We start from the raw sequence: 22,650 nt of genomic DNA on the forward strand, positions 1-22,650 counted from the left end.
CTATTTTGTCTTGACTATTTGGAATGTAAACTCTGCAGGACAGGGATGCAGTGTTGGCAACTCATGATTTTATCACAAGTCTCACAATATTTGCTATTTTTTTTAAAGCCCCTATTCCTTAAAGCCCCTATTTTTCTTAAAGCGGGGTTTGGGGTGGGGGTTGACAGCTCCCAACCCTCCATGTAATAACCTTACGACCCCCTGAGAAGTCCTGACCCCCAGTTTGAGAACCCCTGAAATAACCTAAAATTCATTAATTTAAAAACTCACCATTTCTAAGCCAAGCTCATGACTTTGGAGGGTCAGACTCATTATTTTTGATTGCTTGGAGTTGGCCACAATGAAGACTGTTCTGACCGTATGTTTGTATGACACCTAATACAGTGGTGACCACATTCTTTGTTGGGGGCCTATAGATTCTAACATAATAAACCCTGGAATTTCAGTTAAAGACCTTATTCCTCAGGGTCTTTCTTAAAGTGTTGCTGGTCCCTACTAAAATCATTCATTGCATTTCTGGGGTGAGTGAGGTCATCCATCCAAAGAGTAGAGATGAGCATGGGGACAGAATTTTGTTCTGGATAATATTTAGCACTAAAGCAGCTAGGTAGGTGGTGTATATTCAATGTATCCTCACCAAACTTACAATGCTCATTCTTTGAATACTGAATTAAGTTCACAACCATTTACAAGTAAATCCATTAATTAAGCTAAAATTAGTTTTAAAATGAACTTACCACATTAAGCTAAATCAGTGTACACACAATTTAAACTGGTTTAAGTGCCTATATATGAGTGCAAGTAGGTTACTATTAAATCAATTTAGTTACACCAGTGAAGGTTTACTAATATAGATCAGGCCTTGCTGTCTTTTCAACCCTTTCCCAGAGTACAAAGGGATTTAATTTTTCTTATTTTTTCCTCTGTTTAAAGAGTTTTCTAGTTAACCCCATGATGCTGTGCACAGCTGAAGTTCTAAGGAAAGACTAAATAAATTGGTTAGTCTCTAAGGTGCCACAAGTCCTCCTTCTCGCGGATACAGACTAACATGGCTGCTACGCTGAAACCTAAGGAAAGACTAATGGATCCCAATGAAGTTAGAGACTCTTACCTGAAGGAGGAATTCATGGCTGTGTCTTCTACTGCTCTCTGATAGTTAGTTGTTGTTGGGCCCCAGTCAGCCTAACTGTAGCTAATTGAAGGCAGTTGCAGGTAGAAAGTGAGGCAGTATGGGAGTTCTGTTAATAGCCCTACAACAGAGAGACCTACTGAGCTAATTTAGCTGTACTCTTCAGTGAGGAAAAGCTTCATTCATATGAGAGGCATCATCCTGGTTGACACACTAGGGACTGAAGCAGGGACCTCCAGAGCTAGAGGCATCTCTCTGCAGCTTGAGCTAAAGTACTGTACTAATGTCTATAGCTAGAGGTTGTATCACCTTCATGTCCCCTGTGGAGCAGGCACAGAATAGGACACGCAACACACACTGATCAGTGGGTTACCCTGTCACTTACTCATGCACCTGAGTAGTCACAATGAAGTCAATGGGACAATTCGCTGCTTCAAGGTAAGCACGCGTGTAAATGTTTTTGGGACTGGGGCCCTCCCTGTCTCTACTGGATGTTACAGGAGCGTGCTACATCTGTAGATACGGAAATAGTTAAAATATGACGTGTCAGTAGATGGCGCTTAAGAAAATGTAGCACAATTCCTGGGTTTTGTAGGCCTGCTAGTGCTAACACTTCTTCTTGTGCCTTGCGAACGGCTTCCTCTGGAAGCTGCTGACAGCAGCTTTTCACACTGGGGTTTTTCCACTGGTGGAGCTCCGCTAATGCACAGCCCCACTGTAGATGCGTTGAACTTGTAAAAAAAATTGCATGATGTGACGTGTCTGTACAAGGGGTGTGTGCACTAGTGACACAGCTGAGAATTCTAGTCCAGACAGGCCCTTAATCACCAATTACTAATTATGGCCCCAAATCTATAATCAGGTTTGTTAGCATGGACTCCCGGGAGCTCTACTTAGGGGGAAGTGCGTGCAGATCCAGTCGCAGGATCAAGGCCATAGCATATTGTGCTGCATACAGCTATAAATTAGAAAGCATGAGATGCATTTGAAAGGAGTTGCATTAAGAACAACTTCCTTCTCAATGGCATAAACATTTCTACAAAGGACTGTTTAAAAACCTGAGATTCATGAGGGTCACATTAGCTTTGTCCTCCACCTTAAGAGTATTTCAGATTATATTTGTAATTTTATTTCCCAGCCTAAAATATTAATATTTTAGTCCAATGGAGCATAGCAAAGAAGTTTAGTTCCAAGGGATCTATCAAATGCAACACTTACAATCTCTAGAGTGAGGTTAGATAAAAAATATAAGATGTCCTCAAGATTTTGGATTGAAATAAACCACCAAACATTTCTCTTTGGCTGGCAACAGGTGTATTCACAGTCTGGGTTTCCTTATCCACAGGCATTTCTTTTTTAACAAATTCAAGGGTATTTTTTCCCCCAAAGAAAACTTTTTCTTGCAAAATGTTTAAAATGTTATCAGCATTAAAAAAAAAACTGTTGTAAACTGATGGGAAAGGAGCCCACTGGCTCTAAAGTTACCATCCGTAAGTCCTGCACTCAGTTCTGTTTGGGGCCATTGTTCTGAGTAAATCATCCATTGAAAATCAAGCCCTCCAGCTCATTATGTATTCTGCATCTGAGATGACCAGAACTATTTCCTGCAGCTTGGTTTGGGTGCTAATTACCTGCTCAAACACCTTGTAAATACCTCTGTAAACCTGTCACAGGAGGGAGAGAACCCACCTTTTCAGGCTGCACACTTATTACATGTTCTCCTTTCAACTTCCTGGTTTATGTTGTTTAAAGCAGGCAGATAGCTCAGCTCATGGCCTCTTGTTGTTATGAAGTGACATTTCTTCCCCTCCCTCTCACCCCCCCCCCTTCCACCCCTCTGGCCCCAAAGGCTAGTCTGCTACTGGCTGGATTGCAAAGAAATGTTTACCAAAAGAAGAGGAGCCATTTATTCCCACAGAGGGACATGACCAGCTTCTTTCTTTCCAGATTTGGATTGCAGATAACTTCACACTCCCAGCAAATAGTATCCAAACCTCAGTTTGCAAATCCAAGAGCTGATTGTGAAAGAAGCTCTAGCAAACTCTCTGTCTCTCAAAGTGTAAAAGCTCAAGAAAGTGGGGGGTCGGGGGTGGAAACACAGTTTGGATCTGTGGATTAGACTCAACATCTAAGTACTGTAATTATTTTAACCACCCTGGCAAGAAAGAGATCCCCAAAATTGCTACTGACAGATAGGGTGAGATCCCAGACTAAGAGTGCAAGCTCCAAGGGAATGTTTTTTTCAGGAACGCTGTTGGAAATGTATAAACACTGGAGCTGAGCAACATTCCTCTGTCTCTCACCCACCGCCAAATAAATAAATAAAACACTGAGCCCTTACAAAAAGAGTTTTTAAAACACTGGGCCTGATTTCCAGCAGGTGCAATCCATGGAGTGGTACAGATTTACACCAGCCGATGATCTTACACCAGCAGTAGGTATTTTAGCTATAACTGAGATGGCCTGTCTTTGCCTAGGCACTTATACCATGCTCACCATCAGAGCACAGAAGTAAACTGCACTTACAGGACATAAAGTGACTGCCAGTAAAGGTTTCGTTTTTAACAAGATAGCAACTAGTCCAGTCTCTTTAAAGTCGCAGGAGGATGCCGTGTGATGGTTTGGTTTTGTACCCAGTATATCCAGAGCGGCAGGATTATTTTTCCCTTGAGGAGCTGAAGGTGAGATCTGTCTGTATGTGGCACTGTGGTGTAAGTGACCGCTGCTGTGGAGCAAAAAGAAAAAGGACCGTGAAGCTTAAAAATTTTGCAAAGAGAAAACAATCCTCCTGCAGACTGCAGTAAATAAAATAACAGCAGTGGGGTGATTTGCAACCATGTAACGGGCTTTTGTCTAGGTCTATTTCTCTCTGCCTTGAGGGTTTCTGTGTTCCTTCTCTGCAGGATCTCAATGTTTCACCCCTCAGCTACAAAGGCCCAGGGCTTGAGCCCCTCCTCCAACTGTTCACCCCCAATTTTGCCCATGCTGAGGCTTACTTACAGCAGGCTGAAGAGTTTCGGTGGGGTGCAGGGCACTGCAATGTAGGATTTCTGTGGTACAGGTCGAATTTGCAAGAGTGCATCTGTGAGACTCACAGGAATTAAAAATAGCCTTTACTCAGCTTTTTAACTCTTTCATTACTGATGTGGTTTAGAGTCTCTTGGGACTTTGTTCCCTACAAATATAGATGTGTTTAATCTACACCAAAAAGCTGCTGGCTAGTGTGTGTATGTGTGTGTGTGTGTGCCCACACATACGTAGGTGAACACAATGTCCCAGGTTTATAATTCCACTCTAGTGGGCCTGATACTGAAAAGTACTGAGTGCCCTCAACTCCTGCGGAAGTTGATGGGCGGGAAGGATGCTCATTGACTCTTAGCAGGGGTTGAACACATCGTGGTAGGACCAGATCCACTGTGATGGGCACATCCTGCATCCAGGAGTGTGTATTGCATGGTCTGTTTCTTTTCACTTTCATACTGGGAAGTGGGATCAAGAGGTTGAATAGATATGAAAAAAGGGTGCAATACACGGATAAGAAATAAAGGTGTCTGAACAGCTTTCCAGCACCCTGCCTCCCTGCCTCACCTTATTTCAAATCTGATCTGAAAACATTTTTCCCCCTCTTCCTTTACTGTCATTTATTGTTTGATTCTGCAACTGTCTTATTTAACAAAAAGAACAGGAGTACTTGTGGCACCTTAGAGACGAACCAATTTATTTGAGCATGAGCTTTCGTGAACTACAGCTCACTTCATCGGATGCATCCGATGAATTTCCACTGAATGCATCCGATGAAGTGAGCTGTAGCTCACGAAAGCTTATGCCCAAATAAATTGGTTCGTCTCTAAGGTGCCACAAGTACGCCCTTTCTTTTTGCGGATACAGACTAACATGGCTGCTACTCTGAAACCTGTCTTATTTAAGGCAGCAGAGAATTCAGAGGGCTACAGATTTGCATGTGGAGTACTTCTACAAAAGCTGTACTACTGGTCAGTCAGACCTTTCATCGGGTGGGGCTCTAAAGTGTGTTGGATGGAGCAGGCTGTGTACAGCCTTGTTGGGGGAGTGTGTAGGAGAGAGGGACAAGTATGGGAACAGGCATTCAGTGATAACTTCAGCTTGCGGGCCCCAGGGGAGATTCAACAAACAAACAATCAAACAAACCTTCAATTGTTGATGCTTCTGGTACTTAATCATGCAGCTTGATGGTAATCAGGATCCAGTATAAGTGATGGGGAACTTACAGGTGCCTTAGCCTTACCTTCTCCAGGTCAGGTTACTGCCGAACAAATAGACAGCAAGCCTACAAAGCAGGTTGCAAACTCAGGCCCCGATTTGCAAAGACTAATATGCCTGCTTAACTTTTTTCACTGTAGTAAGGTAGAAGTGAATGGAACTACTCACAGAGTGCAACTTAAGCCAGTGCATAGGATAGGTGCCTTTGGCCCCCATAACACACTGGTACCAGCTAGGACATGTTCCTGTGCCCATTCAGAGTCTCATGTCAGTCAATAGGCCTCGCCACTGATGCAGGGACTCTGTGTTAGTAGATTATGAAGCAGGGCTGGGGTCTCCGCTAAGGGCTTAAAATTATTACTATTTATTTGTATGCAGTAGCACCTAGAAGCCCAAATCACGGATCAGTGTCCCATTGTGCTAGATGCTGTTCAAACCCAGAATAAAAAGATCCTCCCTGGCCAAAGCTTCCAATAGTCACTAATCTGAATTGTTTAGAAAAGTCAGGAAAGTAGGTAACATTTTTAAGGCTATATTTCTCCTAGGAAACTGAGGTCTGACTGTCAGTGATAAGATCTAAAAACGGAACTTGACTTCTCTTTGCAACAAACACTGAGGACCTACCTATACTGGTCTCACAGCTGTGTTTAAAACAGTTTCTCCCAAACCAGTTTATAACACAGTTTTGCTGGCAGCTGTAGATGGTCTTATAATTATTTTAAAGAGACACTGAAATCTAGTCAGTTTCACAAAAGGAGCTGAAAACTACTTCCCTGAGTTTCTCCTGCCAATTTTTATTGTTATAGAATCGGGTTTTTCTGTGTGTGTGTGAGAGTGAAAGAGAGAGAGAGAGAGAGAGAGAGAGAGAGAGAATTGTTTTCTCTTCTCTTCCTGTGTTGCTATGTGGTTAAATCCCCACAAACTGGAAAAAGTAAGTCAAGTGAGTGCACAAGTTAAGCAACGTAAAAACAGAAAGAGAGTTTTTCTCTAATCTCTCACTTTCAGTGAGCCTAAGTGTCACTCGTAGCAATAGGTAAAAAATCCCACAACTCCAACAAACTTCTCTGTGTCCCTTGAAAAATATTCCAGACTAGAACTCCTTGAACTGGGGCTGAAACATGGTTTTTAATCATAGTTCTAATTAGAGCCGGTTGAAATTTTGTTGGCAGAACAGGTTTCCATTTGAAAATGTAATTTAATTGAAATCGAAACATTTAGCAGGAATGTGTAAATTTTGACAAAATTTTCCAAGCCAAAGTGTCAAAACAAATCATTTAGACTTTCTCGTTTTGAAAATGTCAAAATGGTTCATTTTGGTAAGGTAAAATCATTTCATTTCAACTTTGGTTTGTTTAATTTCATTTTTTAATGGTACATTATGCTACACAATAAAGGATAGCAATTAAATGTAATATTTAGATATATTTTGTATTGTATATTATATTGTGTTTTGATCAAAATTAAATGTTTTTACTTCAGTGACAATGAATATGACAATGACAATATACACCAGCCTAGCATCTGTCCCTTAGTGTTCTGCACCAGACATGTAAGCAAAAGGAAGAGACACAACTTACAAAATGGCCTCAACCTGGATGATAAAATTATCCCAGCAATTTTGTGCACCAAGTTTTTGTGTATGCAAAAAGCTCGAAGTGAAGCTGTGTGTCCAAAATTAGGTGGCTAATGACCCCGTTTGCACAGGCACACCCATTATTGTTTTGCACGTATGAGGACTTGAGCTTCAAAAGTATACTTGCAATGTCTTCATTGTCCAAATTTTGCACATCATTTTGAAGGCCAATTTGGAAATGCTGGCATAAGAACTTTAGTTTTCTCTTCAAATAAACTGTTGCTAGGGTATCGTTTATATGCATCCTCTGAAATAAACAGTTTTTCTCTCCCTTGTATTTGAGCCAGGCATGAATCACTAAAATGTTTTGGAATGTACGGTCTATCTAAGGGTAAGAGTACATGTATAGCAGGGCACCTAACTGCGGGGAGGGGGGCGGGGGGAACAGCAGCTCAAAGACAAGGCTATGTGGTGGGAAGAGCATTGGGCTAACAGTGGGTGTACAGAAAAACGAAACATGAGGAACTGATTAGGTCAAAAGTCCTGATCCTGCTCTTCTTAATCAGGGAAAACTGCCATTGACAGGAATACAGGAGCAGGCTCCATATACAAATCTATCAATTTCATTAAAACACAAAAAGACTAATAAAAGAAAATCTTTTTAATATTATTTGATCCATTTTTGAGAACACCTCAGCAAGAACAAATGCCACAGTTATTCTGAGAGTATCTTTCTTTAGTCCTTTACAACATGAAAACAGAGAAGATACAGATTTACAAATAAAACAAGATCAGAAAAAGTACAGACGCTTTAAAAAGTCAAGTTTCAGAGTAGCAGCCGTGTCAAACGCAGTTTATAAAGTTGTTGATTCGCTCAGAAGAGGATTGGAATGTATGACTGTAGAAATTCGGAAAAGTTGCACTTTTCTGAATATAATAGTCTTGTAATTTGCACAGAAGGCAAAATGAGGCAAATGGGAATGAAAGATCTTTTTGTACCATTCTTCATTATTTTCAATTATTAGTTTGATCACCACTAGGTAACAAGTGTGGGGCTCTTTTGTCTTTCTTTTTTTTCCCATTATGCCCTAATATTCAGATTGGTGGAAGTTCTGACAATTTTCTTTCTGATATTTAAAAGACATTATCAGGATTACAAACACAGGGTGCGATCCTGCTCACCCTCACTCATGTGAGTAATCCTTGCGTAGCCCAATTGTCCCATGGAATAAGAGCTGGAAGACTGGAGTCCCAGTTTTGGGCAGTTGTGACTATCTGGTGAGTCAAATGTGTCATTTGCACACCGTCAATGTTTTCTTCTACAAAGAGCTTGTCAAGTTTGAAAGCAAATTAAATACACATTTATAAGCAACCTTATTATCATTACGCACTATTTTCCAGAGGCCAGAGAAATGTCACAAGCAGTACAGATTGGTTATATTCCAGTGAACTCTGACCAGCAAAACTATTTTGTTGGAGACCTACTATCAGCAGTTCTGGTCACTACATGTCAGTCAGCCAAACAAACAAACCCTATGGTCACATGCTCAAATGCACATGACAGAGGCAGATGTGAAGCTGTGAAAGGACCCTTTGCATTTTAAGCACCTGCAGGAATTTCAGAACCATTGGAATGCCTTCCACTCTAATGCATCTGACCCCTCCTGATACAAAGAGCCCGATCCTGAATGTCACCCCAGCTCCCACTAAGGTCAGCTTGGCCCCAGGTTGGCAGTGAGAAAATAGCTCCTGGAATTTACAATATTCCATCCCTATAGTGACAGACAGTGGGGGGCTTCAGGGAATAAGGACAGTGCTGACAGCACAATGCCTCACACTTGCTCAGGCGGTGAAAGAGGGATTCATGAAATAAGCAACAGGCCATGCTAAAAAAAATAAATACATCCCCATTATACATGTAGAGTTTGTGTTAACATTAAACCATCCACCATTAAAACTTTAATCTGAAAGTGCAGACACCAGCTATAGTCCACACACATGTATTGCGTTGCTTCTGTTGTCAAATTACTTCCTACATTTAAGAGAGGACAAAAGAGAATGTGATTTACTATTCATAACGTTTTCCATCGGATAGTTTGTAATTGATTGACAAAAAGAAAATATAACCCTCTGATAATCTTTCTGCCCATTTTAAAAATTCTGATTATCAGCCTCCACATTATTTTACCTTTCATGTCTCACATCTGAATTTCTTTACTTTAAAAAAGGTTACAGAAGAGATTTTTGTTGGCACGAAACACTCAATTAGATCATCCGTTAAGAGTCATTGTTAATGATTCAATCTGAGATGGAATGCCAGCCAAGGGTTAAAAATATCTTCAAACCCTGATTCTCCTCTCACTTTCACTGGTATAAATCAGGAGTATCCCAATGAAGTCAAGGAGTACTTGTGGCACCTTAGAAACTAACCAATTTATTTGAGCATCAGCTTTCGTGAGCTACAGCTCACTTCATCGAATGAGCTGTAGCTTACGAAAGCTCATGCTCAAATAAATTGGTTAGTCTCTAAGGTGCCACAAGTCCTCCTTTTCTTTTTGCGAATACAGACTAACACGGCTGTTACTCTGAAACCAATGAAGTCAGCAGCTTTACTGGGGTAAAATAAGTGTAAGAGGAGAATCAGGTCCTTAAAGTTTACTGTAATCAAATATTAGTTGAAACACTGCCCTGCTAACACAGTGCTTTAAAACTACTAAAATAGTAAATAGTTTCCACGAGAATTCAGATGTTGAATGTCTCTTAAGATTTGAGTGTTTATTGTTTAAGCAAATTATTATTATTTACTTCCTTTACTTTCCAGCATTGGGGGAGCCTTTTCTATCTTATTTAATTGCCCCCTGTTCCAGTACTGTGGTCAGGGGGTTATTTTGTAGTTCCAACTGCAAGGCGAGTGGCCACATAACTTTGTCTGACTTATTTAACAGTGTGTGCGCCTGGACTCTCATCTAGGTTTGAGGGAACATGGTCCCTCCCATGGTGTCATATCTATCTAGAGTATTCAGTCAATTTACTGGGCTCAGATATTTGGTAACCAAGAACCATTTGTCACCATCATTGTCACTAACAAATTAGTAATTGTGGTATGGGTGTGTGCTTGCAGCCTTGGGTCAGGGCTCTGGCCAGTGGACTAAGTCCGTCAATGGAGTGATTTGTTTGTGTTAATTAGTGTCCAATGTTACAACATTATTTCATGTGAAATATATGAACGCTTTTGGAATGTCCAGTTTTCCGTTTATCCGTTATCATTCACCTCGGTTACGCAGACAGCACATTTGCATTGATATAGACACAGTCATTACAGCATGTATGCATACGTTTGCGGTTCTAGTTGGGAAGAGAGCAGTCAGATGCCCAGAAATGCCCCCCTTGACAGGACTCTAGCCAGAAGTCCTGGGAATATTTCAGCAATTCTCTTCCTCTGTGCTCAGTAAGCACAAAATTAATGTAATTCTATTCCTTTACCGGTCATTGGTGCTGATAGCAGAGAAGAAAGAAATGGGCCTCTGTGCTAAAAAGATACTTTTTAGGATCTATGCAGGTGCCAGTCCTACCATGGGCACCATTGTCTCAACCAGGCACTTCCACTAAAGGCAGATCTTGGTGGTTTCCTAGAGAGATCCAGCAGTCCTTTGGTGGCTAGTTGATTGGGACATGTTTTTGTCCAAAATGAATTTCATTTAGTCAGAACACAACAGCACTTGGCATAACAGGGTCTGGATCCATGACTGGGGCTCCACAATACAAATAAGTAACAATCATTTTTGTTCCAGGCCTGAAATTCATTTTCCGTGATCAAAAGCAAACACATCAAGGGGGTGAACATGGCAAATCCAAATACAGCGACTAATATGCCAAAATAGTCATGAGTATATTTTCTCCACTAATTGGCCAGCTCCTAATATATGCAGTGCTATAAATTCCACTTATTAGACCCATCTTAAACGTGTGCGTATATACATTTTTAAAAGGGAAGATAATGATGAAATTAGATATTTATTAGAGATTAAAAATAGAAGAAAAAATCCAAATAACTTTGCCATAATTTTTTCTGTTTTGGGCAGGTTTTTTTTTTTTTACTAATAAAACACTTTTTAAATCTTCTAGCCAGCTGTACATCCATAAACATCCTTTTGAACGCTCACAAATATGCTATTCTCTTACCCCTCATGTTTAAGTAAAGTATAGTTCCATTACATTTCTCTGTCTCCTTGCAGTCCATGTGACACTTTGTTTACCCGCTGCTCCTTTAGATATGTGTAACGGCCATTCCACAGCAGGCCAACTTCTTTCAGAACCCACCACATTCTTATGCTGGAGTCTACAGTCGCTGAGTGGCTGCTTTTCTTTCCCTATTCAGCTAGTGTCTACATTTTTGGTTCAAAGTGAAACTGTCCCAGACCTCAGAACCTCCAGAAAGCAAAACTAGGGAAAAATCAAGAAGCAGACACTGAGGGCAGTAGTGTATTATCAGAAAGAATTTCAATGTGCCTGGCTGCCCAGCAGCAAATTGGAAAGTTTTGGCTCCTAAGAATGAATTGTGTTGTTTGCTCCTGCACACTGCAGCTGCTCTCCCCCTCCCCCCCTTTTTGGTGGTTTATTACACACAAGCTACTAATGAATGGGAGCCGCTGTTTTACAGTACACCACGCTTACAGGACTTATCTCTAGGCCTACCACAGATTTGACTGATCAACAGCAGGGCTCCGCCATCATAATTCTTCCTAGAAACAGGAGGATAAAAAGGGGTTTGTTGGAGGTTGGCTGGGTCTGCAGAGAATCCTGCCTGCAGGGCCTGCTGATGCCATCGCTCGCTGCTATGGTCTTTGGCCTAATAAGGTACAGAAACAAAGATTGTTCACTTGTTCAAAAATACTGAAGTACCCGAGTGATGGAAAGTGGAGAAAGCAGGGCACTCATCCAAGGGGGATTAAGGCCACAAGTGCAACTTTATAGGGCTGACTGGGTGGCACGGTGAATATCTGCCACTGAAAAATCTAGTTCAAACATAATTTATGACATGTCATTCACAGTCAGAGGTGGCTGTCATTAAGAGTTAAGTGTTGCATTGTGTTCTACTGATTCTGATAAGAATTCTGTAAGCTGCTTATATGTTATCATAACTCATGAGGAACGAGTGAGAGTGAGCGGGGACACACGGCAGAGTGGAAATTGAAATGATTCGCCACTCTGCCGCAGGAGCAAGCTGGTGGAGAGCTGGATTGCTGCAGCCTGGGTGTAAGGTAATCTGCACACATCTAAGGGATTTTACAGTGGAGTAGGATTTAAGGGCCTGATCCTGAAAATATTTACGGCCAGGCATAGGAGCTGAGTCAGTATTGGTGTTGCAGCCCCTTTGCGCTAGCCTGGCACAAAAGGACCAAAGAGCAGGCATAACTTACTAACACCCCCCCACACACCCAGTATAGGAAGCCTATGCCTGGTGCAGAGCTGTCACCCCCAGTTCTGCATTGCATCTATAGGAACCCTGGGCAGTATGGAGGTGGATGGATGACATGGCCAGGGTGGACCTGTACTTCAGAAACTCTATACCCCCTACAGTGGCCCGTAATGGTCATCTTAGCGAAGGTGTGACTTAGGGCTGCCTTAGCATGTGCTGAGGGCCAAACTGGCCTCTCTAGCTCCTGATGAGGGGAGGCACAAACCACCATTCCTCAGTCCTGTGCCATGGTAGTGTGCACTGTGCCCAGCAGTAAGGGTTTGCTGGACTGGGCCCTTAAGGGTATGTCTACACTGCAGGAACATTCCTGCAGCTGGCCCACGAGAGTGGACTTGGGCTTGCAGGGTTTGGGCTGAAGAGCTGTAACATTGCACTGTAGATGTCCAGGCCTGGGCTGGCGCCTGGGCTCTGGGACCCCGCAAGTGAGTTGATCGCTGCAGGTGTAATAATGAGGTGAGGCTAAAATGATTCTCTGAAGCGTCGTGCAGGTGGCCACAAGAGTACGGAAAGAGCAGAGCTGGGGGAAATAGCCATATTTAGAGTCGGGAAGTTCACATTTGTGAGGCTTGCCAAAACTGGAGAAGAAAGTGGCTGTGCCCCCAAAAGCCACATGTTCTAGCTGGTTAAGCACCCCACTTACATAGCTCACAATTGAATGGAAAGACAAGCAAACAACTTGCTTTGCTGCCAACAATATTACTGAATGAGGGGAGGGATAGCTCAGTGGTTTGAGCATTGGCCTGCTAAACCCAGGGATGTGAGCTCAATCCTTGAGGGGGCCATTTAGGGATTGGGGCCAAAAATTGGGGATTGGTCCTGCTTTGAGCAAGGGGTTGGACTAGATGACCTCCTGAGGTCCCTTCCAATCCTGAGATATTCTATGATTCTATGAATGGTTTGACCAGCAGAGCTTTGAAGAGACATATGACAGTCTCCTCCATCCCAAAGAACCCCTGCAAAGCTCCAGTTAAGCTAAATGGATCTGTCCCAGTCTAACTCAACCATATAGCCAGACTAAAAAAAAAGTAAAATTATTCCTAAACCCAAATCTTTCTAGATGTGTAGGGGTAGAGCACGGATGTAATAAGAACAACTAGCACTTACATGGTGCTGTGCCTTTTCAAATATGCTCCTTCAAAAGCAACACATCCTTCAGGTCCCGAAGCTCAATTGTTGTAATTCCCTCCTAGTAGGGCTTCTTCAGTGTAACTTGTTCAGCTACAGCCCGGCTAGAGCAACCATGATCATCTTATGCTCACCGAGGCTGCCTGTCAAAGGGGTGGGGGTGGTTTGCTTTTTAAAGCCCTTAATGGATCAGGCCCTGGCTATGTTCAAGACCTCACCCACCAGGCCAAGGCTTAAGGAAATCTGTGCTCAGACGCCATGGCTTTTACTTCCCACCATTATTTAAGTCAGGCAAGGATCACAACTTTGCCATGCTATTGCCATCTCCATTTCATTATGTTCCAATCACATTTATATTAATAGCCATTCCCACCCCTTTACCCTGTCTTTACCCCCACTTTTTTCAGCCCTTCCTGTTTTTATATTCTTACAGAGTGGTCTTTTGACTTCTCTCTGATATTATATTAGTCTGCTGTGCCTTGCTCTGAGAGCTTTGACACGGGGCAGGGATGCCTTAGAATTAAAAGTATTATTGTAAAGTGATTTCCAATTATTAACTAATCATCATAACAACCTGGTGTAGTAGGTGAGCATTATTATCCCTGTTTTACAGAAGGAGGCAGTGAAGGTCAGTGCAGCAAGGGCAAAGAGTGGGTCAAGTATAGGATTAGAACTCAGGAGATCTGATTCCTAGGTCTGCGCTCATATGCTAAATCATCATTAGAGGGTTCTGCCAAATCCCACTTTTAGCCAGAGGAGGAGGAACCTGTAAACATCGTTGTTGCAATATATCGTTACAGGGAAACAATAGTGTGTACGTCCCCAAAATGCAACTTTGTCACGCTAATACGGTATCCCCAATATGACTGATGATCAAGGGTCTCCTATCTGCTCATAAGCCACTTAGGATATTGTCTTCAAGAATCCTGCTTCCTGTGTTCCTTGTAGAAATGCAAACACCTGACTCTGAGGCAACAGGTGTGTGTGTGGAGGGAGGGGATGTAGGGTCACATATCCCCCCCAGATTTGCTGTTTGGCTTGTACTGAGCAGGTGCACACAGACTGAGCATGCTCAGTAACACTGCTGAAGGTGGTTGCCCTCACCCTATGAACTCAGGAAGTGGAAAGTTACATGATGGCTGCTTCTTTCATGAGCGTGCCGGAGGATAAGATGGGGATCTCCCGACTGCACCTCTGTGCTCCCAGCACACCCACACAGAGGCAGCCATAACTTGCCCCAGTGTGTAGGAACGCACACAGACAATTACACATCCAAGCATGCTTATGTACACAGAATAAGTAATTATTTGTAGAACTACATCTGTGTATGCATTTATCTGTTGTGCATTCAAAACAGTGTGTGCGTTGGTGAGCATGTGTGCACATATCTGGATCAGAGTTAAGGTGAAATGTTCATATTTTGATGGGGGTAAATTAGGTGCCATTTTTTCAAAAATGAATATTTTTATCACGATTCCTAAGCCCCTAAAACGATTCCTGTTTTTGCCACTCTGACTTCTACCTGAGAACCTGAAGTATAGATAGAGTAGTAAATTGATTGCGCTTCTATATATAAGGGACAATGGAAGATCAAAGCTAGTCCAGAACTTGCATTTTGTAAAACTGAAGCTTTTGCAAAATGTAAGATTAAGTGCAGTTATTTCTCTTTTAAATCCAATGGAAACTGTTTTCTGAAGCAAACATTCCACTTTAGTGTTTGTAACGCAGATCCTGTAGCACTGTGCTTGTGCATGAGAACCTGAAAAAGAAATTGACTAAAATGTCATGATAAAAAACTGAAATTCACTAGACTATTTCCAGTGCCCAAACAGAGAGCAATGCAAAAAGTAAATATTTTTAAAATATTTACAATAATAAATATTTTTAAAAGTAATACTATATTTATTTAAATATTTAAAAGTAAATATTTTTAAAATATTTGCAATAAATATTTTTAAAAGTAATACTACGTTTTAATAATCCAAGTTATTTGTAACATAAGAGAATGTTTCTTTAGTTTGACCCACCGGTGACACTTTCAGTTATGAGATCAGAGTTTACTAGGATTCTTATCCACTGTCTTCATAATCTAAACTGCCAGCTGCAAAAGAAAATGCAGCCACAAAAGATCATTTTTGATAATGAACAGTTTAAAATCTACAAAGAAATAGGATCTCCTTGAAATACTGCACTATAATTCACTTGAAACAATACTATTTAAAAGAACAGCGAGTATTGTATTATTTCTTGTATGACAGAACCACTCTCCAAAGGACAGTTTCATCGTTTAATTTGGGCATCAAGAGATGAAAAGAAAAGTCACGTTTTCCGTTGCGTCTCTTTTTTTCTAGGCAGTGAATTTCTTAATAAAACAATCTTTTTCAAAACGTAAAGCAGTAGCAAATTAAGAAAGGAACTAGAATCAAATTTGCCAGGAAGCAACACTACCACTTTAACAGTTTCCCACTGTATTTGGTTTTCGTTGCCAGAGAAGCCTTGTTCAGCCTATTTGGGGGCCCCATGAAATGCTGCAAGCACTACTGAAATGAGTACTTGTCTTTTGTTGTGCTGCATGCTAGCACCATACAGTGCTGAGCTGATAAATCCACTTTTTCTAACACAGGCATTTTTCAAACAAAACTGCCATGAGACTGATGAGTAATGCCAGCTTGCCAAAAAAAAAAACCCCACACACACAACCTCTGTTGACAATGACAACTGTTAAATTCACATAGTCACAAAATGAGATTTGTTACATAACTAGAAACTACAAGACTGTGCAAGAGCAACTAAACAGCAAGAGAAATTGCTAACCAACAATTAGATTACTAGGAACATAAATAATACAATTTGGAGGTGTATTAGCTTGCTAGCTACCATTATAAAAGTGGCACGCTGCTTGGTATATACAAAGGTTATTGGGCCCTTGAGAACATGCATCATCAATCGCTTTGTAGTTTTGTTTAAACAAAGCTGGTGTGAAGGGGGAAGGGAGAATATCTGCACTGCCTTATATGATGTGAATACAAGGGAAACAAAAAGCCAGATGACAATATCTGTATGGAAGAAGTGGTGTCCTAACCCTAAAAGACTAACAATGTGTCTCAAGAACTAAAATAAAGTAGAGGGGACACTTAGGTTGATTTAGTTCTAACAAGATAATAATAGAATGAGTTTCCTCTTACACAGCACCTTTTATTCAATGATCTCAAAGCACTTTATACAGGTGAGCATTATTATTCCCATTTTACAGATAGGGAAACTGAGTCACGGAGCAGTTAAGTAACTTGCCCAAGGCCAAACCCAAGGTGAAACAGGAAATCAGAGGCAGAATGTGGAACACCACCCATTTCTCTTGACTCTCCACCATCTGATCTAATCACTGGCTCACACTGCCTCTTACTGCAATCAGTGTTTCTATAATTGTTTTGAAAAACTGTAATGAAGAAATATGGGTCTGGGGCAGGTTTCAGGTTGGGAGAAGAAGAGTCACTGAAAGATTCCAAACAATGGCACACTGTGGAGTTGGTGCTACAATCCAGGAAAAAATATCAGTGCTGGGAAGATGGAAATGCCTATAAGATCCTGCCAACCCACCCATGTTGCTGTGAATGCCAGAAAAGGGGTACTGAGTATGGTTGAACTGGAGGTAAATCAAAGGGGGAGGAAACACTGGCTGTCTTTATTAACAGCAATTTTAAAAAAAAATCCTGTAATTAAACCACTAACCTCAACTTAAGTAGAACTTTTATATATCTAAAATAATCTATACTTCCATTGTATTATGCCCAAGGCATAATTTACTTGTGTTACATTATAATGGGGATTGTAAAGTTTGTTTCCTGATCCGGATTTAACATAATGGTGAAACAGCACATGAAGCTTTGCATTAGAAAGTGTGTGTATAATGGCTATAATTCAAATGAGGGCTAAGATTATATGACATGCCCTCTCTGACTCACTTCATCAGATGCTTATGGTCAAATAAATTGGTTAGTCTCTAAGGTGCCACAAGTCCTCCTTTTCTTTTTGCGGATACAGACTAACACGGCTGCTACTCTGAAACCTCTCTGACTGAAACTCTCCAACTAGTTGCAGAGGGTAACACATCCTTTATAATCTTATATGCAATAAACTAGGTTATGCACCATCAGGATACACAGCTAAATCACAAACCATCAAGAAAAACAGAAGTTAAAGTTTCAAGGGCCGTGTCAGTGGGTTAGGTTGTACACAGTGGCTACTCCATGGTATACCTTTGACAACATAAACAGAACATTAAATTGCACATCTAACCACAACCAGAAATAGAAAATACTTCCAATGTGAGACATAGCCAAGTTAATGTTGCTTGTTGGAACCTTAACTTCTGTGTTTCCTGACTCTGGGCTAGATGGTAGCAGGCTCTTAAATGTAGCACAGTGGGTAGGGAGGAGTACCGAACCTCCCACTATTCGGGGCACCTGCAGAAGGGCCAGCCTGAACTGTAGCTCCTGTGTGGAGGCTGCCACTACCTGATATAACCCATGCTAGAGCCAACCCAAAATGAGGTGGGGAAGGGCAGGGAGTAGGTGGGGCACCGTGGCTCTGCCTACCCCCTACATGCCAGTCAGCAAAGCTGGCCAACCATGCGCCAAAGATATAGGGGGAGTGCGGAGAAGACACTGTGGCACCCCTTCCATGATGCTTCCCTGAGCGCAGCCATCTCTGGGAGACATGCTGCCTCTAGTGGTTCCCCCAGGGCAGTGCAGCTCTTTACCAGCCCATACTAAATGCTATGGTTAAATGCCACAATCCTGCCCCTGGTGATTTTGCAGTGTTTCTATAGCTGTGTTGGTCCCTGGATAGTAGACACACAAGGTGGGTGAAGGAATATATTTTCCTAGACCCACTTCTCTTGGTGAAAGAGACAAACTTTTGAACTACATAGACCTCTTCTGCAGGTCAAAACCTTGTCTCTTTCACCGACGGAAGTTGGTCCAATAAAAGATATTATCTCCCCCTCCTTGTCTCTCTTGGTGTTTTTGACTGTTCATCCTTAACCTTTCATTAAGCCTGTTTGTGTATATAATTCCCTTGCTTTTTTAATTAAATAAAGTGTAAAGGAATAGCCTATACTTAATAAACTATTGCAATGGATCCATTGTGTTTTGAAGTTCACATCGCACTGAAGTAAATGGCATGAAGGAGGTTAGAAATTCTCACCTTTGCTGCTGCTAATATTTGGTTGGAGAATATCTATTATTTGTATGCATGATGGCTGAATCTTCACTATGGAAAAAGATAAAGGGCTATTTTCTCCACTTCCTGTGTTTTCATTTGTATCTGTGCATTTTATATCCACTTTGCTCAGGTGCACATGACTGCATGACGTGAACAGACAGACGATAATCAGGCCCCAGCTCGATTTTGTTTTAAGGAAATGTCCAATTTTTCAGGTTATTCTAAAATGCAAGTAAAATTGCAGAGAACCAAAGATCTTGGTATTCACTCATTTATTTCCTGTGCCAATTATTTTTGCCTGTTCTTGATGGTAAGGCTGGGGCAGGGGATGGGAGAATTTTGATCTGTGTCCCAGGGAAATACTTACATTCTCCATCATGCAGACCGATGTGCTTGTTAGGCGGGACGGGGAAAATGTAGAATCATGCCACAAAGGAGATGAGGATATAGTAAGCTCTGCTAAAAATCATTTGACTGCTCATAACTCTCATTTTTAAATATGTTTTCTGTAAACCAAGCAAAGGCACTAGTCCTCATTGCAGAGTATGAGCCAGATTCTGCCAGTCTTGTTCCCACAAGGAGTCCCTCTGAAGTCAGTGGGCCTTCTCATGTCATTAAGTTGTTTTTGCTGTAGCCCTGTTTTAAAAAAATGTGTGGTTAGCATTCACCATGAGAGCATTTACGGCAGACTTCAACAGGCGCAGGATCAGGCCCTAGCTTATTTGGGGCCCAGCTCTGCCTCCTTTACTCACCCTAAGTAGTATCTTACTCCACACCAAGCCCAACTGGGCCAGATTCTGCCACCCTTATGCAGATTGATTAATATCTTATTCCACAAATGTTCCACTGATTTAGGGTGACCAGATGTCCCGTTTTTATAGGGACAGTCTGGTTTTTTGGGACTTTTTCTTATACAGGCACCTATTACGCCCCACCCCCATCCTGTTTTTTCACAGTTGCTATCTGGTCACCCTACACTGATTTCAATGGAACTATTTGCAGAGTAAGGTACTATTTAATGTGAGTAAAGGCAACGGAATCTGAGCCATAGTAACCAAAGGGAGCATTTGCAAAGTAAAGCACTATTTGTTGAGAGAACCAGTCTCAGAACTGAGCCTTTGGGCCAGACTCTGCAACTCTTACTTGCATTTAATATCTCACTCTTTTGGCATCTCCAGTGGCTTCAATGGGGCCACTCAAGGGGTAAGGTACTAACCGAACGTGAGCAAGAATATTGGAAACTTGCTCTTAGTTACTAGGCATAGCAAGAATGATTTGGAAAAATATTCCTGCTGGGGTGAGTTTATTTAATTTTTCCTGAGAATGGGACAAAATAGTTACACAATTTACTTTCCTCACAGCAGTGTTAAGGTCACGTATGAAATTTTAAGAACATTGTTCGACTTGGTAACTGTACTTTTCCTATTCCACATAGTCCCACTTATGCAAATGAATAAGGATTACTCAAGTGAGTAAGGGGTGCAGAATGGGTTCCTTAAAATAGTAATAAAATAGGACAGTCTCAGTAGGAACCCAAAGCAAAAAGCTACTTGCTGAGCCGCTCAGGATTATATACTTTGTTACCTCTGCACAGTAATAGCCCCAAGAAAATTCTGCATTTCTTCCAGTCTTCAAGAATATTTCTTCTTGTGTATAGGTATGATCTCAGCATTGTTAGAATTCATATGTAACCAGATTTGTGGCTTGGCTATTTGTTTTACAAAACAGCAAAGGACATAGCCTGTGAAACCAGCAGGCCTTTATTACAGGCTATTTTTGCATGTTATTTAATTTCCTTCTTTAAATAAAAAATTGCATCTATTAAGATTATTTTGAATCTAAAAAGGCCGCCCATATTAAAGAAGTTACTTCCTTAAATAAACAACCTGCTGTTTCTGTGGTGTTAAGAAAATATCCAGTCTTTATAAACAGTGCCTATTTGGCTACAAATCAGCCAGCCTTATTTACATATTTGAAATCCAGATGCAGAGGAAATACTAGGTTTGCTTTGGAATATACAAAGGGCCTATTTTTCACATGTTAACATTCAGAATATTTAATATAAAATAGCATTGGGGAGAGGGGAAAGGCCTTTGCTGAAAAGGTTTATAACAGAGGTACTTAATGCTAATACAAACTTTTTACCAACAAGCTTTTTAAAAAATTGTTTTTTAATATGCTTTTAATGACCTCTACTCCTCTTACCTACCTCCTTGCTTCCAAAAGTGTTTGTACTGTCCCCAATAACACTCAGTGGAAAGCTGTCATTCCTGGCTAAATCCTTACTTAGGTTGGATGCTATGCCTCCGTTAGACAGGGTCAGAAGGTCACAATCGATTTTGGAGACCACCTGGAGAGTCCAGGCCGTGAACTGACTCAAAAAATTTATATCAGAGCCGGAATGGCCCACCTCCCAGGGCTAGGCCTGGCCTACCACTCCAACTGCAGGATGGGGCCTGCCAGGCCCAGCTCAGAAAGAGGCCAGAGTTGTTGACCCTGTTAGCTGACCTCTTCAAACTTCAGGAGAATTTTTCTGGCAGTTACCACGGTGACTGGGCGCTCCAAGCTTATCCTTCTTACTGAAAAAAAATTAAGAAGAAAAAAAAAATGTTAAAACCTACCTTGTAGAGATGCCTATCAAGAATCAAATACATAAATGTTTTAATTGTTTGCTTCTTACTTGGACAACTCTAGCTTTAATTATTACAGTCAAACTCATCAAGAAGGCAGTTAAGCTAAATAAAGTTTTAATGTGCATAAAAGTAATGTTCAACATATCAAATAAGCAGCATTTCCAAAGCCAGTATGCCATAAATGATACCCCAAGGGTTTAGTGTGGAAGTATAACATTTGTTTTCCATTTTATATCTGTCTTCAACCTACCAATATTTCTTATTGATATCAGAACAAATTGAGAAAAAGATCAAAAGAGGAATCTAGTCTCTCTTTGGCTGCTATTCCCTTTGAAAACCAATTGTTTGATTAAAACATCATTGGCTATTAAACAATGTATTGTTTTAGTTTCTTAAGTAGAAAACGTGATCCATTCAATCTATAATGAAATATTAGTTAGGGAGTGCTAAGAGAAGTTGTCAGACAGTGTTAATGTTATTTATTTAACATGTCTTTCACACGAACTATTTCTCAATTAAAAATTTACCAGGTAAGCAAAATGTCTTGTTGGGGGAAAATGCTTTAAATATGATATACTGAAGGGTCAGAGAAGACAGCAAACAGCAAACTAAGTGTGTTCTTTATTTATAAAACAGTGAGCAAGAAAAATATTAACATTTCTCCATTTTCTGAGCAATATCACATTATACATGAAGCTTTTATGTAAATATATGTCTCAGATGTCAACACCAGACACAGAATCTTACTGAAGGGAGCAAAGAATGGTAAACTATGTTATATCTGCAATAAAATCCTACTTTAGGGCTTCTGGTGGCAAACTGTCAATCAAAATCCCTACTCCTCATTTCTGGAGTACTGTTAAACAGGTTTAATGATTGCAAATTTAATGTTTTGTCTGGCACCTGGTTTTGAAGTATCTTTTTTTTGTTGTTGTTTGAAGAAAATAAAATATTAATATTCAAATTGTTGCTCTACAGCTGTTACACACTCATTTAACTGTCCCCTTCCACCTCTGATGGCGATAAGGCACTGGGTGTAAAGCTGAAGAGGTTTCTTCAACATCAGGATATCCTTTGGACTCTATGAGTGGAAAGAAAGGGAAGGAGATTTGGTTTGAAAAGCAAGATAGAGTTATATAACAAACTCAAATGTCTTTTGTCACAGTTTCATTTTTCATCTCCACTAGGGGGAAAATAGGCAGATGTGTAGTAACCTACATTTTAAAAAAAGTGAATACAAGAAATTTAA

General features: G+C 40.9%; 1 protein-coding gene across 5 annotated transcripts in view; it reads right to left on the minus strand.

The window, feature by feature from the left end:
- Nucleotides 1-16,223: 16,223 nt before the first annotated feature.
- Nucleotides 16,224-22,650, minus strand: part of SOX2 (SRY-box transcription factor 2) — a 107,492-nt gene continuing 101,065 nt past the window's right edge. For 3 of the 5 annotated variants that reach the window (XR_014713053.1, XR_014713054.1, XR_014713055.1), the window contains exons 3-4: nucleotides 20,978-21,347; nucleotides 16,225-19,404 (exon numbers count right to left, since the gene is read on the minus strand). The gene's annotated coding sequence lies outside the window, so the exon portion shown is untranslated. Of the gene's footprint in view, nucleotides 19,405-20,977; nucleotides 21,348-22,650 lie in introns of all 5 variants that reach the window. The other 2 variants (XR_014713052.1, XR_014713056.1) reach the window with 2 other exon arrangements.

Source organism: Lepidochelys olivacea, assembly GCF_965140295.1.
Source record: "Lepidochelys olivacea isolate rLepOli2 genome assembly, chromosome: 9".
Lineage (NCBI taxonomy): Eukaryota > Metazoa > Chordata > Testudines > Cheloniidae > Lepidochelys > Lepidochelys olivacea.